Source organism: Acinonyx jubatus, chromosome A2 (assembly GCF_027475565.1).
Source record: "Acinonyx jubatus isolate Ajub_Pintada_27869175 chromosome A2, VMU_Ajub_asm_v1.0, whole genome shotgun sequence".
Taxonomy (NCBI): Eukaryota; Metazoa; Chordata; class Mammalia; order Carnivora; family Felidae; genus Acinonyx; species Acinonyx jubatus.
The window spans coordinates 40,984,853-41,008,037 of record NC_069383.1 but is presented as its reverse complement, the minus strand read 5'-3'; the positions used below and the strand labels follow the sequence as shown (position 1 = coordinate 41,008,037).

Below are 23,185 nucleotides of genomic sequence, written 5' to 3'. Positions count from 1 at the left end.
CCCTCTCATCTGCGAGTACCAGAGAAAAGCCGGAGCCCGAGCTGCCAGTACCTTCCCAGGCGCAGCCTCTCGGATCTCCAAGCCCCCAAATCCCACACTCCCCGGTCCCCAGTCCCCCCCCCCCCCCGAGCCAGCAGCGCAGTCCTTCGGCGGCCCCCACCAGCCGGCCCTGGCCAAATCGCCTCCGCGGGTTCCCGGGCCCCGGGCCCTGCTCTCCATCTCCCGCGCCCCATCCCTCCGCTCCCACTCCCACTCCCACTCCAGCCGCCCGGCTCTGCCCAGACTTCCCCAACTGCTGAGCGCCCCGGAGCGCCCGCAGCCCTCGCCCCGCAGAGCGCCGAGGCTACCCCTGCTCCAGCCGCGGAGCCCCCAGGGAGGAAACAAAAGTGTCTCCGCGGCGCCCAGAGTCCCCCAGAACAGGACGCCTCCTCCAGTGCCCCAGCCTCAGCTCCCTCCCTGGCCGCGCTGAGGTCGGCGAGTCGGGGCGCGGCGCCAGTCCAGGAAACTTTACGAACCTGCCCCGGGTCGCAGGACAGCGGCGGTGGCGGCGAGGGTTCCGCGCGACCAGAGCTCTGGCGACCCGTGACCATTGAAGGGGGGCCAGAAGCTCTGTCCCTCAGCTCCGGGCCGCGGCCGTGTGGGTGGCTCTGCCTCTATCCCGTGCCCATCCTCGCCCGCGCACACGCACTTACACTGGGGATCCGCCGGCTGCTGCGCCGCCGGCTGCCGCTGCTCTCACTTCCTCTTCCTTCCTCCTGCTGGCCAGAGACACATTTTGCATCTGCAAGGCATCCCGAGATCAACCGCGAACTCTCCTCCCGAGCGGACGCTGCAGAGTGGCCGCCGCCGCCCCCGGCACCTGCACGCCGGCACGCGTGGTTGGCGCTTTCACCTCCCGCCCGCGCCCTGGAGCCTGCCTACTGCACTTTGCCTGCGGGGTGGAGGGTGGAGGGAAATGTCCACGACTTTTTGAAGTCCCCCTACTTAAAAAGAAGAAAAATGTCAAACACCGTGCACGCCTCAGATCGGCTATAAATAATATGTGTGCAGAGCATGACTTCTCGGATGAGCTCACACGCGGCGCTTTGCAGGCACTAATTAACTCCGTCACCGTCATAGCGCCACCTCCGGGAGGCCGAGAGCGCGTGGCATCTTTTTATAAGCTTTCATTTTTGGCAGCTGGTTTGGAATTTCGAGGGGAAACTTCGGTGGGCTGTTTTAAAGCTACTTTAAGAGGCTGGTGTGTTTGTTCTGACGCTCTGCCTCTACCCGTGAGCAGCGTGGCAAAAATAACAAAACCTTTACTCCCTCTTATAGTCACCTATGCATTTACACTATTTCTAATCAATTAAACCAGGGACTCCCTAATTTTGCATAACTTTTCATAAAGCAAGACGTTCTACCCCTAATTTGGTATTTGGAGTACGTTATTTAATTAATGCAACCTACTTTTGTGACTTTCAAAGCAAAATTCAAACAAATGAACTCCCAGTGTAGCTGCCAGAAGGGAAATGACAGTCCTTGGAAGGTTGCAGGAAAAACACCTGCTCTCTCCAAATTCAGAAGTATATACGTTGGCTCTACCAGAAAAGACAAAGGCAGTTGTTACTTCAAACTGGCAAAGGAGGTAAATCAGGAGCAAGGAGGCGTTGGAATATAAGGAGGAAGGTAAAGGTCCTCTTTAAATTGCAATCCCACTCTCTCCCCTGCAAAGAGATTTAAATTTTAACCCTGTGCTGGCTCCTCATTAGCAGCCAAGAGCCCCGAGCAACTATCACTTTAAATGTGGCTAGTCCTGAGATGTTATGAAAATATAGACATAGAACTTAGTGTGAAAAACAGAACGTTAAATACCTTGTTAATAATTTTTGTGTTGATTACATCACTTGAACAAATGATAATAATTTAAGATGTGATGAGTCAGTTGGATTATTGTATTGGGTTAAAATATAAGTATAAATATATATATGTAATAATTAAAATATTTTCAATAGCACATTTTTAATGTGGCTAATAGAAAAAGTAAGATTACACATATGGCTCTCATTAGTGGCTCACATTATATTTCTAATGAACAGCCCTGATCTGACCTCTTATTATATGCATAACCTCTGAAGGCAATATTAGTAGCAGGAAGACTTGGGTCCAGATCATTATAAGCCAATAACTTAAAGTAGGATGATTCCAGAAAAGTAATCAGCCTTCCTCATCTGTAAAATGATAATGATATAATAACAGTAAATAGGTAAGTATCCAAACGAAGTAAGTTAATAAGCAGCCAGTAAAAGGAACCTTTACCAATGATGCTATGAGCACTTGTAATAGTAACTATGAATTAGATCCACAACTTTTTAGCTAAGACATATAAAGACTTCAACTATAGTGCAGACATCATGAGCACTCAGTAAATGTTAGCTGTCATAATTGTTCCAAGAGTAAACAGGGAACTCTGTGTCTCTCCTTGCACAGCAATTAGACAAATCCACCTCCTTGTACCCTTTGATCCCAGCTCTGCCCTCTGCAGTTAACATGGAATAAGTCACATCCCTCCTCCAAGAGATACCCTTTTTCAGATTTTTGAAGACAGACACTGAATTCTATCTCAACATTCTCCTGAGGATTAAATGCTCTCCGTTACTCTAACTTCTATGGTTTCAAATCCTATGGTTTCAAATCTCTCTCATCTTAACCATCTTTCCCTTGAAGGACACCAGTCTTGATCCTTAAAAAAAAATTAGTTGTCATATAAATTAATTAATTAATTAACCATTACAAACAATACAGCTAAATCTTGTCAATTATTTTTCAAATGCATCTATCTCACTGCTGATCCAATAGCAAGGCAAAATTCTTTGTTATGTTACTGTTAGGTCATGTCTGTGTTTATGTGGTTGATCTCTGGGACCAAAGACCCTGGTTCACCTTCTCTAAGTCTTTTTGAATTTAATGCAGTCAGGCATCAGTGTCTCCCCACACCCACAGATTAGGTGAGAACAGATCAGGGTTCTGGAAAACACCCCACTAAGTGGCTTCCTCTGCCATGATAAGGATCAGAGTCTTTGGATTCACTAGTTCCTCTCACTTTTATTCTATAAATGCTATATAGTGAGACCCTGGTCTTAACCTCCAATTTTTTTCTTGTTAAGCTTTGGGTCTCAGGGTCTAACTGAGGTTTCTTCTTTGGTCATCCAGATTCTAACTCATCCGTTCACTTTATCTATTGCCTACAGTATTAGGAGGCAAAATATCCCCTTCCTTCTATCTAGAACCTGTATTTCTAATCCTTGTTACTAATAAGGTGTGGGGTCCAGGCAAACCCTCTTAGAAAATAGCTCACACTCTGGATTTGTCTGTCTCTTGTGGTGTGATTTCACTTACCCCTTTATCCTTTGTACTTTTTTCTATATGGATTAGGGCTTCAGGTTAAACATTTATGGTAAGAACATTTCATGAGCGATATGGGTACTCGACACTACATCACACTGGTATATGCATTGTCAGTCTATGCCAGTCTTGGTGGTACTAATTTTAACCACCTGGGAAATGTCACCACCAAGTGAATAACTCCAGTGAAAAAGTAAATTTTCCCTTTACAAGTAATAAGAAATCTGTGATCGGATACTTTACACTGTGCAAATATCCTATTCCAGAATGATCTTTTAACCAGTGGTTTTAGCATCTCCTAGCAATCCTCCCCACTTAATTTGATTCCTTCTTGCTTCCTATTTACTTTAGTTTATTTCCTCAGTTCTGAATCCCAGTAACCATATCTTACTTCTCTCCCACCTCCAGGCCCCCTGGCATTAGTATTCACCCCTACTCTCACCTGGTTTTGGACATCTGTTCTTATGTTCTCTTTCAGACTGAACTCATGCCTCCAGTCCTATTGTCTTTGTTTTGCTCCAGTCTTTCTCTCTACACCAGGGAAGTACTGTCTCCTTCAAGGGTAGAGGGGATTTGGGGATATGTATTAGGCTAAAAGGGCTTATTTCCATCTGGGCATGCCATTTACTATATCAGCACTCCATACTTTTGGGAGGAGTAGAGAGGGCTTCCAGCAGGGCATCAGTAGAAAATATCACAGTGTATCTTGTCATGAAAGAGTCCCAAGAAAAGCAAAGAAAATGTTCCTTGTTTGCTTTCTGCTATTGGAGGTAATTTCATGTCTTACCAATTAGTGGAATCAGAGAGAATTTTCCTGTCAATTTTCCTGCAGAATTTCCACACCTGCAGTCTCCACATTGTTTGCTTCTGCATATACAGGGCTAAGTTCTCCTTCCAGACCCAAAGAAGGACAGGGAGCACAGCTGTGTAAAGATCACAAACCAGAGCAGCTGGATGACTCAATTGGTTGAGCGTCTGGCTCTTGATTTCAGCTCAGGTCATGATCACCAGGGTCATGGGATTGAGCCCCATGTCAGGCTCCACACTGAGCATGGAGCCTGCTTGGGATTCTCTCTCTGTCTCTCTCTGTCTCTCTCTCTCTCTTTCTCTCTCTCTCTCTCATTCTCTCTCTCTCTCTCTCTCTCTCTCTCTCTCTCTCTCTCTCTCTCCCTCTTCCCCTCTCCCCAATCACACTCTCTCTCTAAAAATAAAAATTCTTTTTCGTTTTTACAAGTGTAAAATTATTATTAAAAAAAAATCACAAAATCAAGTAGGGAAATTTACATATTACAAACTCAGTGTCAAATAGGTGAGGCTCACATCCCTGGTGTTATGAGACTCCAATCAGCTTTCTGTAGTTTGAAGCTTTGAGAAGTTTCTTTCAAGTTTCCACTCTTTTCACCTTTGGAGTTCTTTATTCTTCTATACTTTGGTCCTTTGGGCATCTATTTTCCCTACTCTGCTCTTTTTACCATCCTCCATAAACAAATTTATTTCTCAGCACTTCCTTGTTTTCTGTGAAAGTAACATCCTTCTATTCTGAGCAACAGATTCTCCCCAGTTTAGGGTTTAAAATGTTCTCTTAAACCAAGAAAGGTTTTCTCGTGCCCCTTTGCAGTCAACCGCTCCCCTCCTCCCTCCCAGCCCTAGGCAATCACTGATCTGCTCTCTGACGCTAAAAAAGCTTTATCTTTTCTAGAAATCCACATAATTGGAATCATAGAGCATATATTCTTTTAGGTCTTGCTTTTTTCATTATGTATGATATTTATACCAGTAGTTCATTTCTTTTTTCTGAGTGAGTGGTATTGCACTGTATGGCTATATCATTATTTATTCTTTTATTTATTCATCTGTGGTTGGACATTGGATTGCTTCCAGTTTTTAGCTAGTATGAATGAAACTGCTACATTCACGTAATGTGTGTGTGAACATATATTTTCATTTCTTTTGTATGAATGTCCCATTTATGATTATGGCAATGATTCCATGGGTGTATCAATTTGTTAAAATTCATCAAAAACACAAAGTTAAAATTAGTACATTCTGTCTTTCAGCGGATGATTAGCTAAGTAAACTGTGGTCCTCTATATCATGGAATACTACTCAGCAGTAAAAAGGAATGAACTACTGATATTCATAACAATTTGGATGAATTACCAGGGAATTATGCTGAGTGAAAAAAATCCTATCCTAAAAGGGTACACACTGTCTGACTCCATTTAAATACTATACCTGAAATGATAAAACTGTTGAACTGGAGAACAGATTAGTGGTTGGGAGGGGTCAGAGATGGTGGAGTGGGAAAGTGGGGGAAGCTGGGGGGATGACTATATAAGTACTACATGAGGGATCCTTGTGGTGATAGAACTGCTCTTTACCTTGACTGTGTCAATGTCAATATATTGGTTTTTTTACACAGTATACAATAGTACAGTACAGTATATACTATATTTTATAATAATACTACAATACAGTATCACAACCAGGATTTTGACATTGATATAGTCAAGGTCAATTGTACAATAGTACAATATTACAATATTTTATTTTTTTTAATTTTTTTAATGTTTATTTATTTTTGAGACAGAGACAGAGCAAAACTGAACGGGGGTCTGAACGGGGGAGGGTCAGAGAGAGAGGGAGACACAGAATCTGAAGCAGGCTCCAGGCTCCAAGCTGTCAGCACAGAGCCCAACGCGGGGCTCGAACTCAAGGACCGTGAGATCATGACCTGAGCCGAAGTCTGACGTTTAACCGACTGAGCCACCCAGGCACCCCTACAATATTTTACTATAATTTCACCATTGGAGGAACTTGGATAAATGGTTCAAGGAACAGTTGTGTGTGTGAATACACAATTATCTCAAAATAAAAATCTTTACTTTTAAAAAAGATGAAGTGCGCCTGGGTGGCTCAGTTAGTTAAGTGTTGACTCTTGGATTCAGCTCAGGTTATGACCTCACAGTAGTGGGATCGAGCTGCACTCTGCACTGGGCTTGGTGCTGGGCATGGAGCCTGCTTGAAGTTATTTCTCTCCCTCTTCCTCTACCCCCTCCCCTGCTCATATGCATGTACATGTGCTCTCTCTCTCTCTAAAAAATAAAAATTAAAAAGGTGAATTTTATTGTATATAAATTATGCTTCATTAAAATGGATTTTTAATGGTGCCTGGATGGCTCAGTCGGTTGAGTGTCCAACTCTTGATTTCAGCTCAGTTCATGATCCCAGGGTCATGGGATTGAGTCCTGTGCCAGGCTCCACACTGAGCATGGAGCCTGCTTAAGATTCTCTCTCTCTCTCTCTCTCTCTCTCTCTCTGCCCCTCTCCCCCGCTGGTGCTCTCTAAAATTAAAAAAAAAATTTTTTATTGGATTTTTAAAAAGCTCTCCTTTTGGTCTATAGAACACCCAGTTGTACCCTCCAGAGACCACTCAGAATTCTCCTAAAACACTGTCTTCTTTTTCCAGGCACATGACACATTAAATGGACACTCTGAACCATTATGCTCTTCCACATTTTTCTTTACATTATTTCCAGGAATCATAATCACATCTTCCCACTTCCCCTCCTGGGTCACCACATACAATTCAGGGGTTAGCACACCTCAGCTGACCTACTAACTTGGTCTCTCCAAGGACGTATATACCTACAAAAACTTAGCTCATCTGTAGTTTTATATACATTGATTTTTTTGGATTTAGGGCCCCAGATTGATTGAAGGTTACTTTCAACTCTCAAACATCCACAATGACATCAATTTTATTTTAAGACAGTGTCCCAATTTTTGCAGTTCTTTGTCAACACCCTATATTGTTTGCCCCCAAACATGACCTTATTTCTTCTTTTATTTCAAAGGAAAAAAGGGGGTGGAAGGATGAAATGTGAAAAGATAATTTAGAGATACGGTAGTAATTTTACTGTTAATTGCCAATTTTAAGGCTTTGGACTTGATATGGCTCTTAAGACTTGCATAAAAAAAGTTTTGATAAGTATTTGGGTTAAATTTGGAGGAATAACATTAGATCTCATGTTAATACAATAGCATTATGACCAAGAAAGTAATTACTCACTTGCAAGCATGTGTATTTGTTCTCCTAAAAAGCCTACTATTTAGGTTATGAATGGGGAAAGTAAAAACCAAGTAGGATTCTTTATATATTTACCTGACAGTAAAAATCTTAAATAGCATTTTGTTTCCCTGAGCAAAATGTTTTAGATGAACCTAAAGATGGTAGGCCTTTTTTTCTGGAAAATACACTGTGGACTTGAATATAAATCTGAGGTAGGTTACGTAACATAATTATGTTATCTTAAATACTTATAATTAAGGTGAGATCCTCTTTAATTTGCATGTACACTTATGAAAAGAGGAAAGGTTTGTGATATTTGGGGAAAATAATCTATGTTTTATTCCAAAAAGACTAATTATAAAAGAAACATATTTCAGCATTTTATACAATGAGTTGTGGATATGTTACTTTTAAGATAAAAAATAAAACAAGCTACCCTAGTATTTATATTCCTTGTCTAAATTTCCTCGTCTGAAGAGACAAGAATTAAATCAAGGAAAGGATTTTATTTATGTTCAATTCACATAAACTAAAGGAAAGATATTTTATTATCCCCACTTAAGGATGAAACACAGACTCAAAGAGGTTAAGTGACTTACCAAATTCACTATAAAGTGGCAGATGGGGACTGAAAGCATATTTCTCAATCCAGAGCCATGATCGTTCTGCTTTAACAGAGATCCATGCCACACTTCTATAGCTGACCTTATGGGGACTGTTGAAGACTTCAGTTGGAGGCTATCAGATGATAAACGGTATTTGGGGAAAAGTGCCTTTACAGTTACCGAAATGAAGCAGAAGTGGCATGTTACTGTATATTACAAATGTACAGTACATGGAACTTACACTAATTTAACATTAGGCACAGACTTACTGAGGCCCTAGCCCCTGTCCCATTTTACTCCATTCCTGATAGGAAGGAAAGAGAGGAATTTGAACATTTGGTGAAATTTATTCTAAACAATATTTGCTTTAGAAATCACCACTGAGATAACAATTCTACAAGGATTACTAGGATGAGATGATATATATGATTAAAGTAAAGGTGGAGGCATTCTAAATATACTGTTTTTCATCTCTCTGCTTTCATTTCAGTGTATTTTTTTTTAATTTTTTTTAACGTTTATTTATTTTTGAGACAGAGAGAGACAGAGCATGAATGGGGGAGGGTCAGAGAGAGGGAGACACAGAATCTGAAACAGGCTCCAGGCTCTGAGCTGTCAGCACAGAGCCCGACGCGGGGCTCGAACTCACGGAGTGCGAGATCATGACCTGAGCTGAAGTTGGCCGCTCAACGGACTGAGCCACCCAGGCGCCCCATCATTTAAGTGTATTTTGAAACCATTTCAAGGTTAGTAAATACAGATTTGTGTCATGACATAGTATTTCATCTTATGAATTATTGTTGGATATTTAGTTTTAAAACTGTTTCTCTATTATAAATGACAGTTCAGTTAACATCTTTGCACCTACAACTTTAAACACTTTTTCTATTATTTCTTTAATAAATTCCCAAGAGTTAAATTCTTGGGTCAAAAGATGTATGTATTGGGGCACCTGCGTGGCTCAGTCGGTTAAGTGTCCAACCTCGGCTCAAGTCATGATCTCACGGTTCGTGAGTTCGAGCCCCATGTTGGGCTCTGTGCTAACAGCTCAGAGCCTGGAGCCTGTTTCTGATTCTCTCTCTCTCTCTCTCTCTCTCTCTCTCTCTGCCCCTCCCTTGCTCACGCTCTGTCTCTCTCTGTCTCTCAAAAATAAATGTAAAAAAAATTTTTTTTAAAAGATGGATGTATTATATTGTTGCTACATATCACCAATTGCCCTCCAGAAATGTTGTACCAAAGCAATAAACTTATGACTGATCTTCCTGCTTCTATTCTCTCTCTTTTCAATCAATATTACACATTCTCAAGTTAATGTTCCCAATAAGCTACTTTATTCATGTCTAACACATAAAGGTTACCCATCACCTACAAATAATCCTAAACTCTAGCACTTGATGCCTTCTGCTCTCAGGCAAGCCTATCTCTTATGATTTTATCGCTCCTACTTTTCTACATAATTTCTAGGATTTAATCAAATATGTCCACCAAACAAGCATATGTTGGAAAAGAAAATCCTGTATTCCTTTAATGTTGGCCTCACAAACACTTTCAGTTTATTGGGATCTTCACTCATCTTTATCTATTTTATTTCTTTCTCTAAGAAAGAAATGTCCATCCTATACTCCATTCCTTATTTTAACTTAAATTTAAATATTCAAATTTAAGCATAAAGAAAAAGTCAGGTAAGTCTCTAAGTTTATTTATTTATTTTGAGAGAGAGAGCACAAGCAGGGGAAGGGCAGAGAGAGAGGAAGAGAGAGAGAATCCCAACTAGGCTCTCCACTGTCAGTGTAGAGACCCACATGGGACTCAAACCCACAAACCATGAGATCATGACCTGAGCTGAAACCAAGAGTTGGACACTCACTGACTGAGCAACCCAGGCACCCCAAAGTCATGGAAGTTAAACCAAGGAGACCACCAAAGAGGCTCCTTCAATAGTCCAGGAACAGACTGGTAAGACCCTTTCCCCCTCCAACCCACCCTTCTTCCAACTATTAGATCTCTGTTTCTAAGAGGTAGGTCTGATCACGTCACTTCCTTTTTTTCTTTTAAGCCTCCAATTGTCTGTCACTGTATACTAACGATAATCCAAACTATGAACCAAACACAGCTCTTCACATCCACTTTCAGACTCATCTGCCAGGACAGGGATACGCATGTGTCCAGAAACTCCACACTCACCTTGAACGCTCCTCCTCCCAAAAGCATCAGATGCTTTAAGGCATCTCTGCCTCTGCTTCTGTCCATCCTGCTGACATAAAGCAAAGACAATTGAAAGGCAAACCATTAGTGAGGAAGATATTTGGAAATATTTGTTACAGATATGATAATGGGTTATGATTTTTGATATACAATGAACTCAAACACATCATTAAAACACTAGAACTCCAAAAAGCAAATAAGCAAGGGATATTAATGGATTGTTCATAAGAGGGAAAATGCAGGTGGCTTATGGAATATTAATGGAATTTAAGCAAAGAACTCAAAGATTTCAAATAACTATGAGTAATTGTTTTACTCATTAAACTAATATATATATGTGTGTATATATATATATATATATATATATAAGTGATGATTATGGTAGTCCATTGTTTAATGAGACAGACACACCTAGAGTTTCCTTGAAGATATAAAAATTGCTGTAATCTTCCTGGAACATCATCTAACTAAAGCCCTAAAAATGTTCCTGTCCTTTGATCCAGAAGTTTCACTCACTCTGGTGATGTGTACTTAAAATAATCAGAACAAGACAAACATGGTTGGCACTAAAGTGTATATCTCAAGTTATCTCAAAAGTTGCATTGAACTCAAATGGTCAAAAAAAGGGCAATGCTTAAATAAGTTGTAGTTTAACCACATAATGGAGTATTAAATACTCATTAAAATGGCCTGTATATAAGATGAATTTTTAATGATGTTGAAAATTATATAATGTGGTATGAAACACAACATATCACTGAATGAAAAAGAGAAAAGACTTTTTAATGTACATTACATATTTCAACTGTACAAATGCATACCCAGAAATATCAGTGCTGAGAATGAATTAAATGTTTGTTTTAATTCTTTTCTTTGCAATTTAAATAGTAGGCAACATATTTCCTTTAAAATTTGTGATTTTTTTTTTAAATCTGTATTACACCTTTGCCTTAGAGTCTTTGACACTGTTCACTACTCTTTTTTCTATTCTCACAACCACCCTGTTTTGGTGTCTGTCACTCCTGTGGCACTTGGCAGATAAGCCAAGGAACTCATCTCTCCTGAAGATCATAAATTCCTCAAGAGCTTGAACTGCCTCTTTGCACCGTGATGTGCTTTGAAAAACTCAAAACCATTTGCAAGATGACTAAATGCATAGACGACTAAATGACTGTGGCCTTAAACATTTCTTAGAGTTGAGTTGTGTCTCTTTGCTCTGTAAATGAGTAGGGCAGCCATTGGTTTGGAGAGCCAGGTGGATTCTGTTTTCAGAGGGCATTCATCTGGCTCACACTTCACCTCTGTCTTTTCTTTACCTCTATGCATTTGCTGATCTCTTTAGGCCATGCATGAGACTCAACTTTTCTACCTGGATGTTGCCTTATACACCGATGAAATGTGGGTTCTGGTTAGTCAAATGTTTGGGGAACCTACTTTTTAAAAAACGTACCTAGAAGCTATTGCTATAGGCACATTTCATAAACCCAGTAAATAAAGGATGTACTACTCTTACTCAGACACTTCCTTTATGAATGTCTGGGGCATATTCTTAGAGACCTTTAGAATATTCAGTCTTAAATATTCCAGATTTAGTGGCACATTGATGGCATTTCCTAAATCTCTGTCCTGCTTGCATTTAAAAAAAAGGGGGCAGAGAGATCACATCAAAGGCTTCTGTTCATTTATTCTCAGCCACCCACAGAATTATCTAAATTACTTATGAAGATTATTTAACAAAGACATTCATCTTCTTACCAAAATTATGAGTGAATTGTGAAAGACCATTTCTCTGTAAATGAGGATGGCTTAGATTCTAGCTTTTATCCTGTGTCAGTAATACCTTCTTTCTTATCTCCAACTCTTGTTTTGCTAAGTTTAGGAATGCAGACTCTGAAGTCAAAACTTGGGTTCCAATCATGCCTCTACCACTTATTAGGTCTGTGGTCCAATGTAATCTTTTAAGTCTCCAAGACTTGAACTCCCCATCTATAAGACAGGATAGTCAGAGTACCTTCCTCATAGGGTTGTTACGAGTGTTGAATAAAATAATCTTTTTTATTGGCAAATTTCAGTTGCTCCTAAGTTGTCAGCTATTATTTATTTAGCTGTGTAGGATAGAACAGAAATTCACAAAAAAGTACTATGATTAACAGAAGACTTCTCCCATCTCACACATTTATTATAAATATTCCTATTTGGTCTATTGATTCTTCTTATATTTTGAGTAGTCTTGAAAAAGAAGTATTGTAGTGTGTGCAAAATGTATGTCTTGTGTGTGTTATAGACATAGGCAGAAAGTAATTTCTCTGCTCCCCTTTACAGCAAAATTTCTCTCAAAGCTACACCCTTATCATCTCTCCTTCCTCACCTCCATCTCCTTTACAATCTATTCCAATCTGACTTCTGTTCCTGCCACCCTGTCGACACTGCTTTTGACAAGGCCACCAACCAGCTGGGGTGTATCAGCTCAGAAGGAAATCTGTCCTCATTCACTGCACTCCTAGCAGTATTCCACGCACTTGGCTGTTTGCTCTTTCTCAAATACTTTCCTTTTGTTTTCCTTCAAATCACACTCCCCAACATTACTGACCCCTCCTTCTTGGGCTCTTTTGCTAGTTTTGCCTCTTCCATCTGACCTCCAAACGTTCGGTTGCCTCAGGACTTGGCCTGGGTCCTATTCCATTCCTTCCAAAGTAATCCATTCCAATCCCATAGCCTTAAATACCATGTATATGAGAATATCTTTCAAACTAAATCTCTGAGCCAGACATTTCTCATGAACTGCAAACTCATAAATCCACCTGCCTACTTGATTCTTCCACTTTCAAACATACTGTGTCTAAAACCCAATCACTCCAACACCCCCTGCCCCACCTTCTTCCTAACTTCAGTAAATGGCACTACTCTCCACCCAAAACCCTTCTCATGCCAATTTACTTCCCCTGTGAAGAATTCTCATTTCTTTTAAAAACAGAAATGAGGTAATGGCACTTCCTTATTTTAAACTTGAATGGTAACTCATGACTAATGGAATTAAATCAAAATTTCCCACTGACTGCAGGGCCATCATTACGTGGGTCCCTCTGCCTAAGTGACAGCTCATGCCACTCTTCTCCCTTGTGGGAGATTCTCACCCTCTGCTTGAGACATACTAAGCCATTTCTTTTCCTTCAACAGGGCAAGATTATACCTTCTTTGGGGCCTTTGCACGTGCTTTTTTCTCTGCCTAGAAGGCAGTTGCCTGGTTTCTACATGTCTAGCTCCTTCTTGTACTTTAGGCCTTGGCCTTAGTTTGCCCTCAAGTAGGACTGCCTTGACTACCTATCTTAAGTAGATACCCCCACACACACACCCTACGTATATCATTCCATCTATTTTGGTCATGGCTCGGTCAAAACTAGTCATTATCTTATTAGATAAGCTCGGGAGCTCCATGAAGATAGTACCACGTCATGGTTCATTACCTGTTCAATGTCACATCCTGGGAGTCTGGGAGAGGGCCTACCACACAACTCTACATAAACTGGGTTTATCAAATGCACATGTTATACTGTTCTAAGAATGGGTCTGGTACAGAGGGGACACAGGCTCTGCACTACTTGATAAACATTATAGTGACTGTACAATGTGCAATGGAAACCCATAGATGGAAGAGAAGCTTAATCAAGGAAGTGATATCTGAATTCAGATGAGTATAAAAGTGCTGGGGGGGGGTGGGAAGGACACTTGGGCGAAGTGAACAGCATGAACAAAGGCCTGGGGGTGTGAAAAAGCCTGCCATGTTAAAATTGTTAGCTTCAACAAGTTTTCCAAAGAAAATAAAATTAATGCAGATCCATAGAACCTGGGGGAAGAAAAGTCAGGACCTAAATAAAAATCAGATGATGGAAAAAAGTTTTAAATTTAAGCAGAAAATGCAATTTCACAACTACGGCTCATTTAAGCAACTGGTAATTAAAAGCATATATAGTAACAAACACCACCTGGGTTTTGCAGGTGTGAGTAAACTTTACAAAAATATGGAGGGAGAAATAGTTTGGAATGGCCCAAAATGCAACTAAAGAAGTTTGAGGCTGTGACATCAATGCCTTGTGATCAATAATGGGAATGAACATGGTGACAGCAACAATCATCTGGCAGGATATTTTCATTTATGTCATTTCATTTCACTTGAATGTGACAAACATATAACCAGGCTCTGGGCTGGGTAGTGGGAATAAAAAAAAAAAAAAAATCTCAGGCTTCAAAGAGATCACTATCTAATCAAAGTACATGAATAGTTGCTTTTCTAGGATTAAAAAAAAAGAAGATGCCTCTATGTAACCTCAGTTCAAATGTTGTACAAACGATGTTTGATATGCAAATCATTGTTTAAGTGATGCAGGTTATTTGTTCCAAAAGTCCAGATGGAAGTTTTCACTAAGCCCATTTTCTCATGGGATGTTTAATTGATTCTGCACATAAGGACAGTTCTGATGGTGAATTGTGCAGAGCAAACAAAGAAACTGGTTAGAAAATGCCAATGAGTCTTTTCATTTATATATGAGAGATATCTCTTTTAAAATTTTTTCTACATTTAAAATTAATATATGTTCCTTTTAGAAACAGTGAAAATTGAAAAAAAAATACATGTTACATACATTTTTCCTAGACATTTTTTAAAACTAAAACTAGGATCACATCATAATATGTCTGCACTTATCTTCACTGATTTGAAGGTAATATATGTTGTCATTTTGTGTTGCTGTTAGTTATCTTTAAGATTTTTAAGTTTACTTATTTTTAAAGAGACAGAGACAGCACGAGTGGGGGAGGGGCAGAGAGAGAGAATCCCAAGCAGGCTCCATGCTGCCAGCACAGAGCCCGATGCAGGACTCGAACCCATGAAGCCATGAGATCATGACCTGAGCTGAAACCAAGAGTTGGTAGTTTAACTGACTGGGCCACCCAGGCACCCCATAAGGTTTTTTTCTTTTTTAAGTTTATTTATTTATTTTGAGAGAGAGTGTGTGCGAGCAGGGGAGGGGCAGAGAGGGAGGGAAAGAGATAATCCCAAGCAGGCTCCATGCTGTCACACAGAGCCTGACGAAGGGGTGGATTGTATGAACTGTGAGATCATGACCTGAGCTGAAACAGTCAGATGATCAATCGACTGTGCCACCCAGGCACCGCATCTTTAAGGTTTCTTTAAATAAACATAAAAAAAAACTATAATCTTCCTACATCAAACTAAAAAATGAAAAGCATTCCTCTGAGTCCTTTTAAATGAAATGTGGAATTTAGAAACCTTTTTCTCCACCATAATCACCCTAATTCCTAGGTTTTGAAACAGTTTTTTATAAAGATTTTGGGAATTAAATTATTGTTTTGTCATATAAATCTTCCTCTGTCAAAAATTAATTTAGAATTTCGTTTGCTATTGTAACTAAATTTTCAATAGTTACTGAAACTAAATGGCACATATCATTATTGGCTGACTTTAAATCTATGATCTTGAGTTCTTTATTCCTGTTTTTCTCTCATTCAGAAGGAATATATCCTTTTTTTAATAAAAAGGTAAGGAGCTAATAATATATTTTCAGAGCCCTTACAACTGGGGAAATATTTTTGTGTTGACCTCACACTGCGAGAAGACAATCCTGCATACGAAAAAACTCTTACATTTCAATTTTCTACCTCAAAATTCTGCCAATACTTTGTCTTCAGCATTTAGTGTCACAGAGGAAAAGGCTAAGGTCAACCTGATTTTTATCTTTTGCACATAACCCACTCTTCAATTTATAGGCTTATTTTTTATTTTCCTGTAGTTCTTGTAAAGCAAATATTTTGTCAAAATGTAGATAAGTTTATAGAAATGTGATAAACCCCCGTATTTTCTGGTCTATGAAAGTATTATACATTTGTGTTTGATTCTTGCTCTTGTTCTGTCCTTCTAATTTCTCTTCAGGTACACCATATAATTATTCTGTTAACTCTCTATTTTCTGTCCTAGACACTTATTATCATCTTCTGTCTTGTCATTTTTTATTTCTTTGTTCTCTTTCTCTGTTTTCTGGAAGAGTTTCTTAATCTTGCCCCATTACTGATTTGATTTTCTGAATTAGCAGTTTTGTTCTTTCCCAGTAATTGTGTTGGTTCTGGTGTTACATTTTTAGTTTTCTTGAATACCTTCCTTATTCATTTCCCTTTGCATCTCAGACTCGTCTATTTCTTTTTATTTTTCTGCTTGTCTCTCATGAAGGATATGTCTCCTTTAATCCTGCTGAGGTTGACAACAATTTCCTTTGGTTTCTGAAATAAAGCCATTTCAGAAGCTTGTTTTTCCTCTGGAGTTCTTGACATCTTGTTTGGCATTCTTTATCCCTTGGTAATACCTTTTTTTCCATGGGCATATTTTGTTTCTGTTTTTGTTTTGCTTGCCTATTCATCCCAGAGGAAGAAAAATCTATACATCCCCTTTTTGGGTTTTAGTAACCAGAACATAAACTGTGCAAGATGAAGGCAAGCACTTCCTACCTTATGGCAAACTGGCATTCATTGAATGAGTCACTGATCGTATTTTTCTATCCAATTCCATCAGCTTCAGTGCTAGAGAGAATTCCTTCCAAACTCCAATAATAGGCTGGTAGAAAGTCTTAGTTTAAATGTGGTTGAATGTCTCCTACCTCCTGACATCTTCATCTGTATTTTATTTTTGGAGGTTAGGATGAGCCATTTGGGACCAATAACCTGATGTCATTTTTTTTCCTCCTCCATGAAAGTAATTTCCTGCAGGTCCATTTCTGCAAGGCTCTGAACTTCTTTTGAGTGATAAGATCTTCTGCTATTGATGCACTAGGTTGGATTTCCACCTTGTGATAAAGAGAAAATCTTCTTGCTCTTATCAGCAGTCCTAAACCATCCTTTTCCTTCATGGTATGACAAGTTAATGGTCAATAATAAAGCATAAAGCATCCTCCTGAAATATTTTTCTTAGTACTCAGATAGAGGAAATCACCAGGGCAAGAATGAGGATGGTTCCTTGCAATAGAAGTAGTTTCTTCACATCCAGCTTGAAACCCTTTTTATGGTTTTGAATGTATGGGTAACCCGACCTTTCAATACTGGAGTTCCACATCATAATGGAAGTCACCAGCTGAAATGCTGGGTTTATTACTCTGGTAAACTGAATCTATGCAAGTGCCTTTTGTATGAAACATGTCTTTTATTTTCTGTATTCTGATGCTTTGACATCTGGGGCCTGGCTGACCCTGGAGGGACTATCCCTCCCAGGGCTAGCCAATACCTAGAGACAGTTAACAACTGGACATTGAGCATGCCTTTCAAATGCAAACCAACAGTCCAGAGCCCTTATCCCCACCACCTCCTGTCTCTGGCTTTCACACTTTGGACCGCTATCCTCTTACGTAAGTACTCCAGGACGAGGTACAAGACAACTAGGGACAGACCCTGTGCCCCAGAGCCCACTGAATTTGTCCAAACTAGCCAATCCTAAGCCTGCTTACAATGCCAGGCCCATTCCTTCCTACAGAAATCACAGTAAAAGCTCTGGCTCACAACTGTCCCCTCTCCCTCTGCCTCCTGACCGACCCTGGCACGTCCCCACGTAGCCCTCCACTGCATGACACACCCCCGCCTCTTGGGATCTATAGGTGTAACTATTTTTCAGTGGCAGCTGACTTCGGATCTGGCGGCCTTGCCATATTAAATAATAATAAAACCTATATTCCAAAGCACCTTTGTTTGTTAACGTTTTTATTTATTTTTGAGACAGAGAGAGACAGAGCATGAACGGGGGAGGGTCAGAGAGAGAGGAAGACACAGAATCTGAAACAGGCTGCAGGCTCTGAGCGGTCAGCACAGAGCCCGACGCGGGGCTGGAACTCACCGACCGCAAGATCATGACCTGAGCTGGAACGGGACGCTTAACCGACTGAGCCACCCAGGCGCCCCCCAAAGCACCTTTAAATGGCAGAATTAAAAACATTTTAATATAGTATTTCATGTTTATCTTTCAAAGCTGAGGAAGTAAAGGAAGAAGGTGATTTATACATAGAAATCACAGGAGTTGGGTGCAGGGTTGAAAAGAGAAGGATAAAGATGGCCCTAGAGCTGCCTTTAACTCCATGTGCCCTCAAACCCCCAAACAGTAGTCATGATCTTAACGTCCTTCCTCAAACAAGTAGGTTGCCAGGGGGTTAGTGAGCATCCCCCACCTTGTCTATACAGAGGGAAAGCGGGTGGTGGCAGTGTGCAAAGTGTAAAGTCCCCGTTCACAGGTGGGGAGGTGAATGCCAGCCATGCTGCAGCAGGAGGCTGGTCTTCCCACTGGTTCCAGCTAACTGTGTTTCCACACACTCCATTCTGTTTGCTGTTTCTGTCTCTAACCTTTCCGTTCTGACATGAAACACGGTTTTTCTTTTGTTCCCATTTCATTCTTTATTTTTCACAAACTGAATTTTCCCAAGTGCTTAAATTAATGCGTGGCTTTAAGAAGTAATTATTTCTTCTTCCTTCCACTGTCAGCGGCATTGACTGGGAGCCCAGCTCTGCTCTGGCAAATGAGTGGGCTTGTTAACACTTGCTTTGGTAGGCGGGGAGAGGACATAGGGCTGATTCCTTGAAGGTCACTAATAAACAAAGGCTATTTTAGTACTCTTGCTGTTAAATGGACTATTCCTTCTTTCAACCAACTCCTGGTTTTTATTTCTCTCAGCTCTTGGTGAATTTCATAATAAAATTCTTTATGAAATTATTTAACCATTATTAAAGAATTCTGTGCCTAAATTCTCTTCAAAAATTAAAGCACAAGTGTGATTAGAAGTTAATTGTGGTCCTATTGACTTTTTAAAACTAATTACTTATGAATATGCAAACAATGAATATTAATTGTCTACTCTTTGCAGAGCACTGTTCTAGGTAATGGACATGCATCAGTGAACAAAATTGAATTCCTTCTATCATAATTTAAACTTAAGATAATTTCACCATAGTACTGGCCAAAAGCATATAGAAGCAATTGCCAAAAATATAAATACAGAGATAAAAATCAAAATACCCAGTATTTTCTAACTAGGTTGGTTTAAAAGGTTGGTTTTGGCCTCCTTGATGGGAGAAAGGCAGAACACTTGTCCAAGTGATGACTGAGGGAGACTCAGGTTCTGAGGCAGAGTGGGAGGGATGAAGCTTTTTCAATCACAAAATATTATGTTGGCTCCCCCAAAGGAGGTTTCGGCTCTTCAAATATTAACTCCACTATTAAGTTAGTGCAGGTGCCATACATACTCTAGTAATAGGTGAGCTGTCTGTCTGAGTGTTCGCTGTTCTCTGAGTTTCCATGGGTGTTTCAGTGGGAAACCAGACAAGGCCACATCAGAAACTGCTAGTTAGATGCCACATGAAACCAGCAATGGCTCATTTTGAGTTAGATTTTCAAAAGCCCATTTATTCTACAATGAAATTTCATTAATTTTTCACACTCCACAGTCTAAAGCTATGTGATGAAAAATCTTGCTTTATCTCTGAGCCAAGGCAGTATAGATTTCAAAAAAGAACACATTGAATTGTATACTGTATTTTTTTAAGTTTATTTATTTAGTTAGTTTTTAGTAATCTCTATGTCCAACGTGGGGTTCGAACTCACAACCCCTAGATTGAGAGTCGCATGCTCTTCCAACTGAGCCAGCCAGGTTCCCCTTAGATTTTTTTTAAACAGCCAGAACATCTTGTCACATGTTTGTGTTGAAAGGATTAGGGAGAATCCTAATTTCCTCCAGGTGTTATGGCATCTCTTCATCATAGCTGGTCGAAAAAGGACTGGAAAGGTGATCTCTCCCTCATTGTTAAAAGTGGTAGTCTTGCCTGACCATAAGAACAAAGGACAGGGTAAGGGTAGGGCAGAAAGTCCTTACCTGACTGCTAGAAGATAACTACATTGTTCCAAACACAGAACTGATGCTTGTTGAGTGAATAAATGGTGACCTGTTCTTGAACATGTACAAAATGCCTCCAGAAGACTCCAAGAAATATTTGGGGTGGGAAGTCCTTTACAGGAAGCAGGTCTTCTGTGAACTGGTGACGTTTCCTCTGTGAGTGAAGGTGGGCTCATGTTTTTACAAAAACTTTGTGAGGCTGGGAAAGTTCAGGATGCTTCTGTTAATTAAAATGATCTAGATCCCCATGTTTCAACACTTGTTTAGCCATAGAATCTTGTTAAGCAGAAATTCTACATTTAGAACAGATAGAAGTGGAGCTTCTCTGGATGGAGAAACCTGGAACACACTCTCCTTGGACCCCTTCCTCCACAGCAGGATCCACAGAATGCAGTTTGAAAACAGAGGCAACAGATCAGTTCTGGGCTGATTATCTAAATCCTGTGAACAGGTTGAAGTGTATTTAATTTTTGACCTTACTGTACCTCATCCTAAAGTTAAAACTTTGATCCACTGATTTCCTAACCAATTCTAGAAGGTTACTCAATTTGTTCTTGGCTTCATATAGAAAAGAAAAATACTACCAAACTTAAGCTCCACAGATTGAATACTATGACAAATGCTATAATATAGTCTGCCATTTGACATCAACTTTGCTTTGAGTCTTCCAATTTTCAGGGCAAATGTATGAGGGATCAAAGTTCTACTTGAGGGGGGAAAAATATCACTGCTTAAGACCCCATCATTAAAATGTTACATGACAGTACATAAGACTTAGGGAATGCATTAGAGGTTGGAATGAGTTTCATTTGATCATTTTCTTTTCATGTTGTTCCTATCATTCAATTTATTGATAATTTCACTGATAGAGTTTCATTTGATAAAAAGTTTGGGTCTTCTAACAGAGCCCAAGATCATGGTGAGTACTTCTTTTTTCCTTTTTCTTCTTTCTTTCTTCATTTCTTTTTTTCTTTTGCAACAGTTTTATTGAAATAATTCACATGCCATATGATTCACCTATTTGAAGTATGCAATTCAATGGTTTTTAGTATAGTCACAGAGTTGTGCAACCATTACGACAGTCATCTTTAGAACATTTTACATCACTTTTAAAGGAAGCCCGTGGGGAGCCAGGATGGCTCAGTCAGTTAAGTGTCCAACCCTTGGTTTCAGGTCAGGTCATGATCTCACTGTTTGTGAGTTCAAGCCCTGCATCAGGCTCTGTGCTAACAGTGCAGAGCCTTCTTTGGATTCTCTCTCTCCCTCTCTCTTCCCTCCTCTGCTCTCTCTTTCTCTCTCTCTCAAAAATAAATAAAAATTTAAAAGGAAGCCCCATTATCTTTTCAGCTATCACCCTTTTATGCGCTCTACCACCCTAAGTAGCCACTAATCTACTCTTCATCTCTAGAGGTTTGCCTATTCTGGCCATTTCATATACATGGAACCACATAATTTGTGGTCTTGTGACTGGCTTCTTAGCACAACGTTTTCAAGGCTCATTGATGATATAGCATGTAATCTGTACTTCATTCCTTCTTATGGCTGAATAATACTCCATTGTATGAAGAACCACATTTTGTTATCTATTCATCAGCTGATGGATATTTGGATTGTTTCTACATTTTTTTGACTATTATAGATAATGGTGTTATTAATATTGTATACAAGTTTTTCCATAGACATGTTTTCATTTCTCTTGGGTATATACATAGGAGTGAAATTGCTGAGTCAAATGCTAATTCTATATTTAACCATTTGAGGAACTGCTACCAGCAGTGTATGAGGGTTGCAATTTCTCCATTTCCTCACCAACACTTGTTACCTGACTTTTTTATTATTACCATTCTAGTGAGCGTGATGTTGTACCTCATGGTTTTGGTTTGCATTTCCATAACGACCAATGATGTTAAGCATCTTCTCATGTCTTTATTGGCCATTTGTATACCTCCTTTGGAGAAATGTCTACTCAGATACTTTGCCCATTTTTAATTGGGTTATTCACTTTTTATTATTGCATCATAGGGGTCCTTTATATACTTTATTTTTTGAGAGAAAGAAAGAGAGAGCATGAAAGCAGTGGAGGGGCAGAGAGAGAGGGAGAGAGAGAATCCCAAGCAGGCTTGGCTCTGTCAGCATGGAGCCCGAGGCAGGGCTTGATTCCAAGACCACGAGATCATGACTTGAGCTGAAATGAAGAGTTGGATGCTTAACCAACTGAGCCATACAGAATCCCCACGGGTACTTTCTATATTTTAGATGCATGACTCTTATTAGATATATGATTTTCAAATATTATCTCCCATTCTGTAGGTTGTCTTTAACCTTTTTGATAGTATCTTTTGGAAGTACATAAGTTTCTCATTTGGGTAACGTCCAACTTATCAATTTTTTCCTTATCTTGTTTATGTTTTTGATGTCATATGTAAGAATCCATTTCCCAATCCAAGATAATGAAGATTCATCCCTATGTTTTCTTGTATGAATTTTATAGATTTGGCTCTTACATTTAAGCCTTTGATTCATTTGGAGTTAATCTTTGTATATAATTATTTTTATTATCTCTTTCTTCTTTCACTTTTAGGTATCCAGAGGTGGAAGAATCAAAATCAAGACAACCTGACTGAATAACATGTAGAAATATTAATAAACTGGTTATTAGTGTATTGAAGAAGGGGAATATTGAGGCAATGGGGTTAGTTGGTTTTATGTTTGTATGACATATTGTGTGATCTACACATCCAAAGCTTTCTGGGTAAAATTGTGGTCAAACAATATTCAGAATTTCATCTCCACTTCCTTGCAAATGAACACTTCTTCCATTTTACTTATGAATATTCATACCTTGTTTCCATTCTTGCTATACAAGCTGTTTTGAACAGTGCTGCTTACATAACCCAGCTTTTGTTCCTCATTAAAAAAAAAAAATCTGCTTTCTCCACAGGCGTACACACACACACACACACACACACACACACACACAATGCTAC

At 39.6% G+C, this 23,185-nt stretch overlaps 1 protein-coding gene across 8 annotated transcripts in view; it reads right to left on the bottom strand.

Moving 5' to 3' along the window:
* ELMO1 (engulfment and cell motility 1) overlaps nt 1-23,185 on the bottom strand; it is a 730,817-nt gene that overhangs the window by 528,916 nt on the left and 178,716 nt on the right. For 4 of the 8 annotated variants that reach the window (XM_027075272.2, XM_053218216.1, XM_053218222.1 and 1 more), the window contains 2 exons: nt 10,246-10,312; nt 4,172-4,307 (listed from right to left, as the gene is read on the bottom strand). The gene's annotated coding sequence lies outside the window, so the exon portion shown is untranslated. Of the gene's footprint in view, nt 1-515; nt 653-692; nt 832-4,171; nt 4,308-10,245; nt 10,313-23,185 lie in introns of those variants that run through there. The other 4 variants (XM_027075281.2, XM_053218220.1, XM_027075280.2 and 1 more) reach the window with 2 other exon arrangements.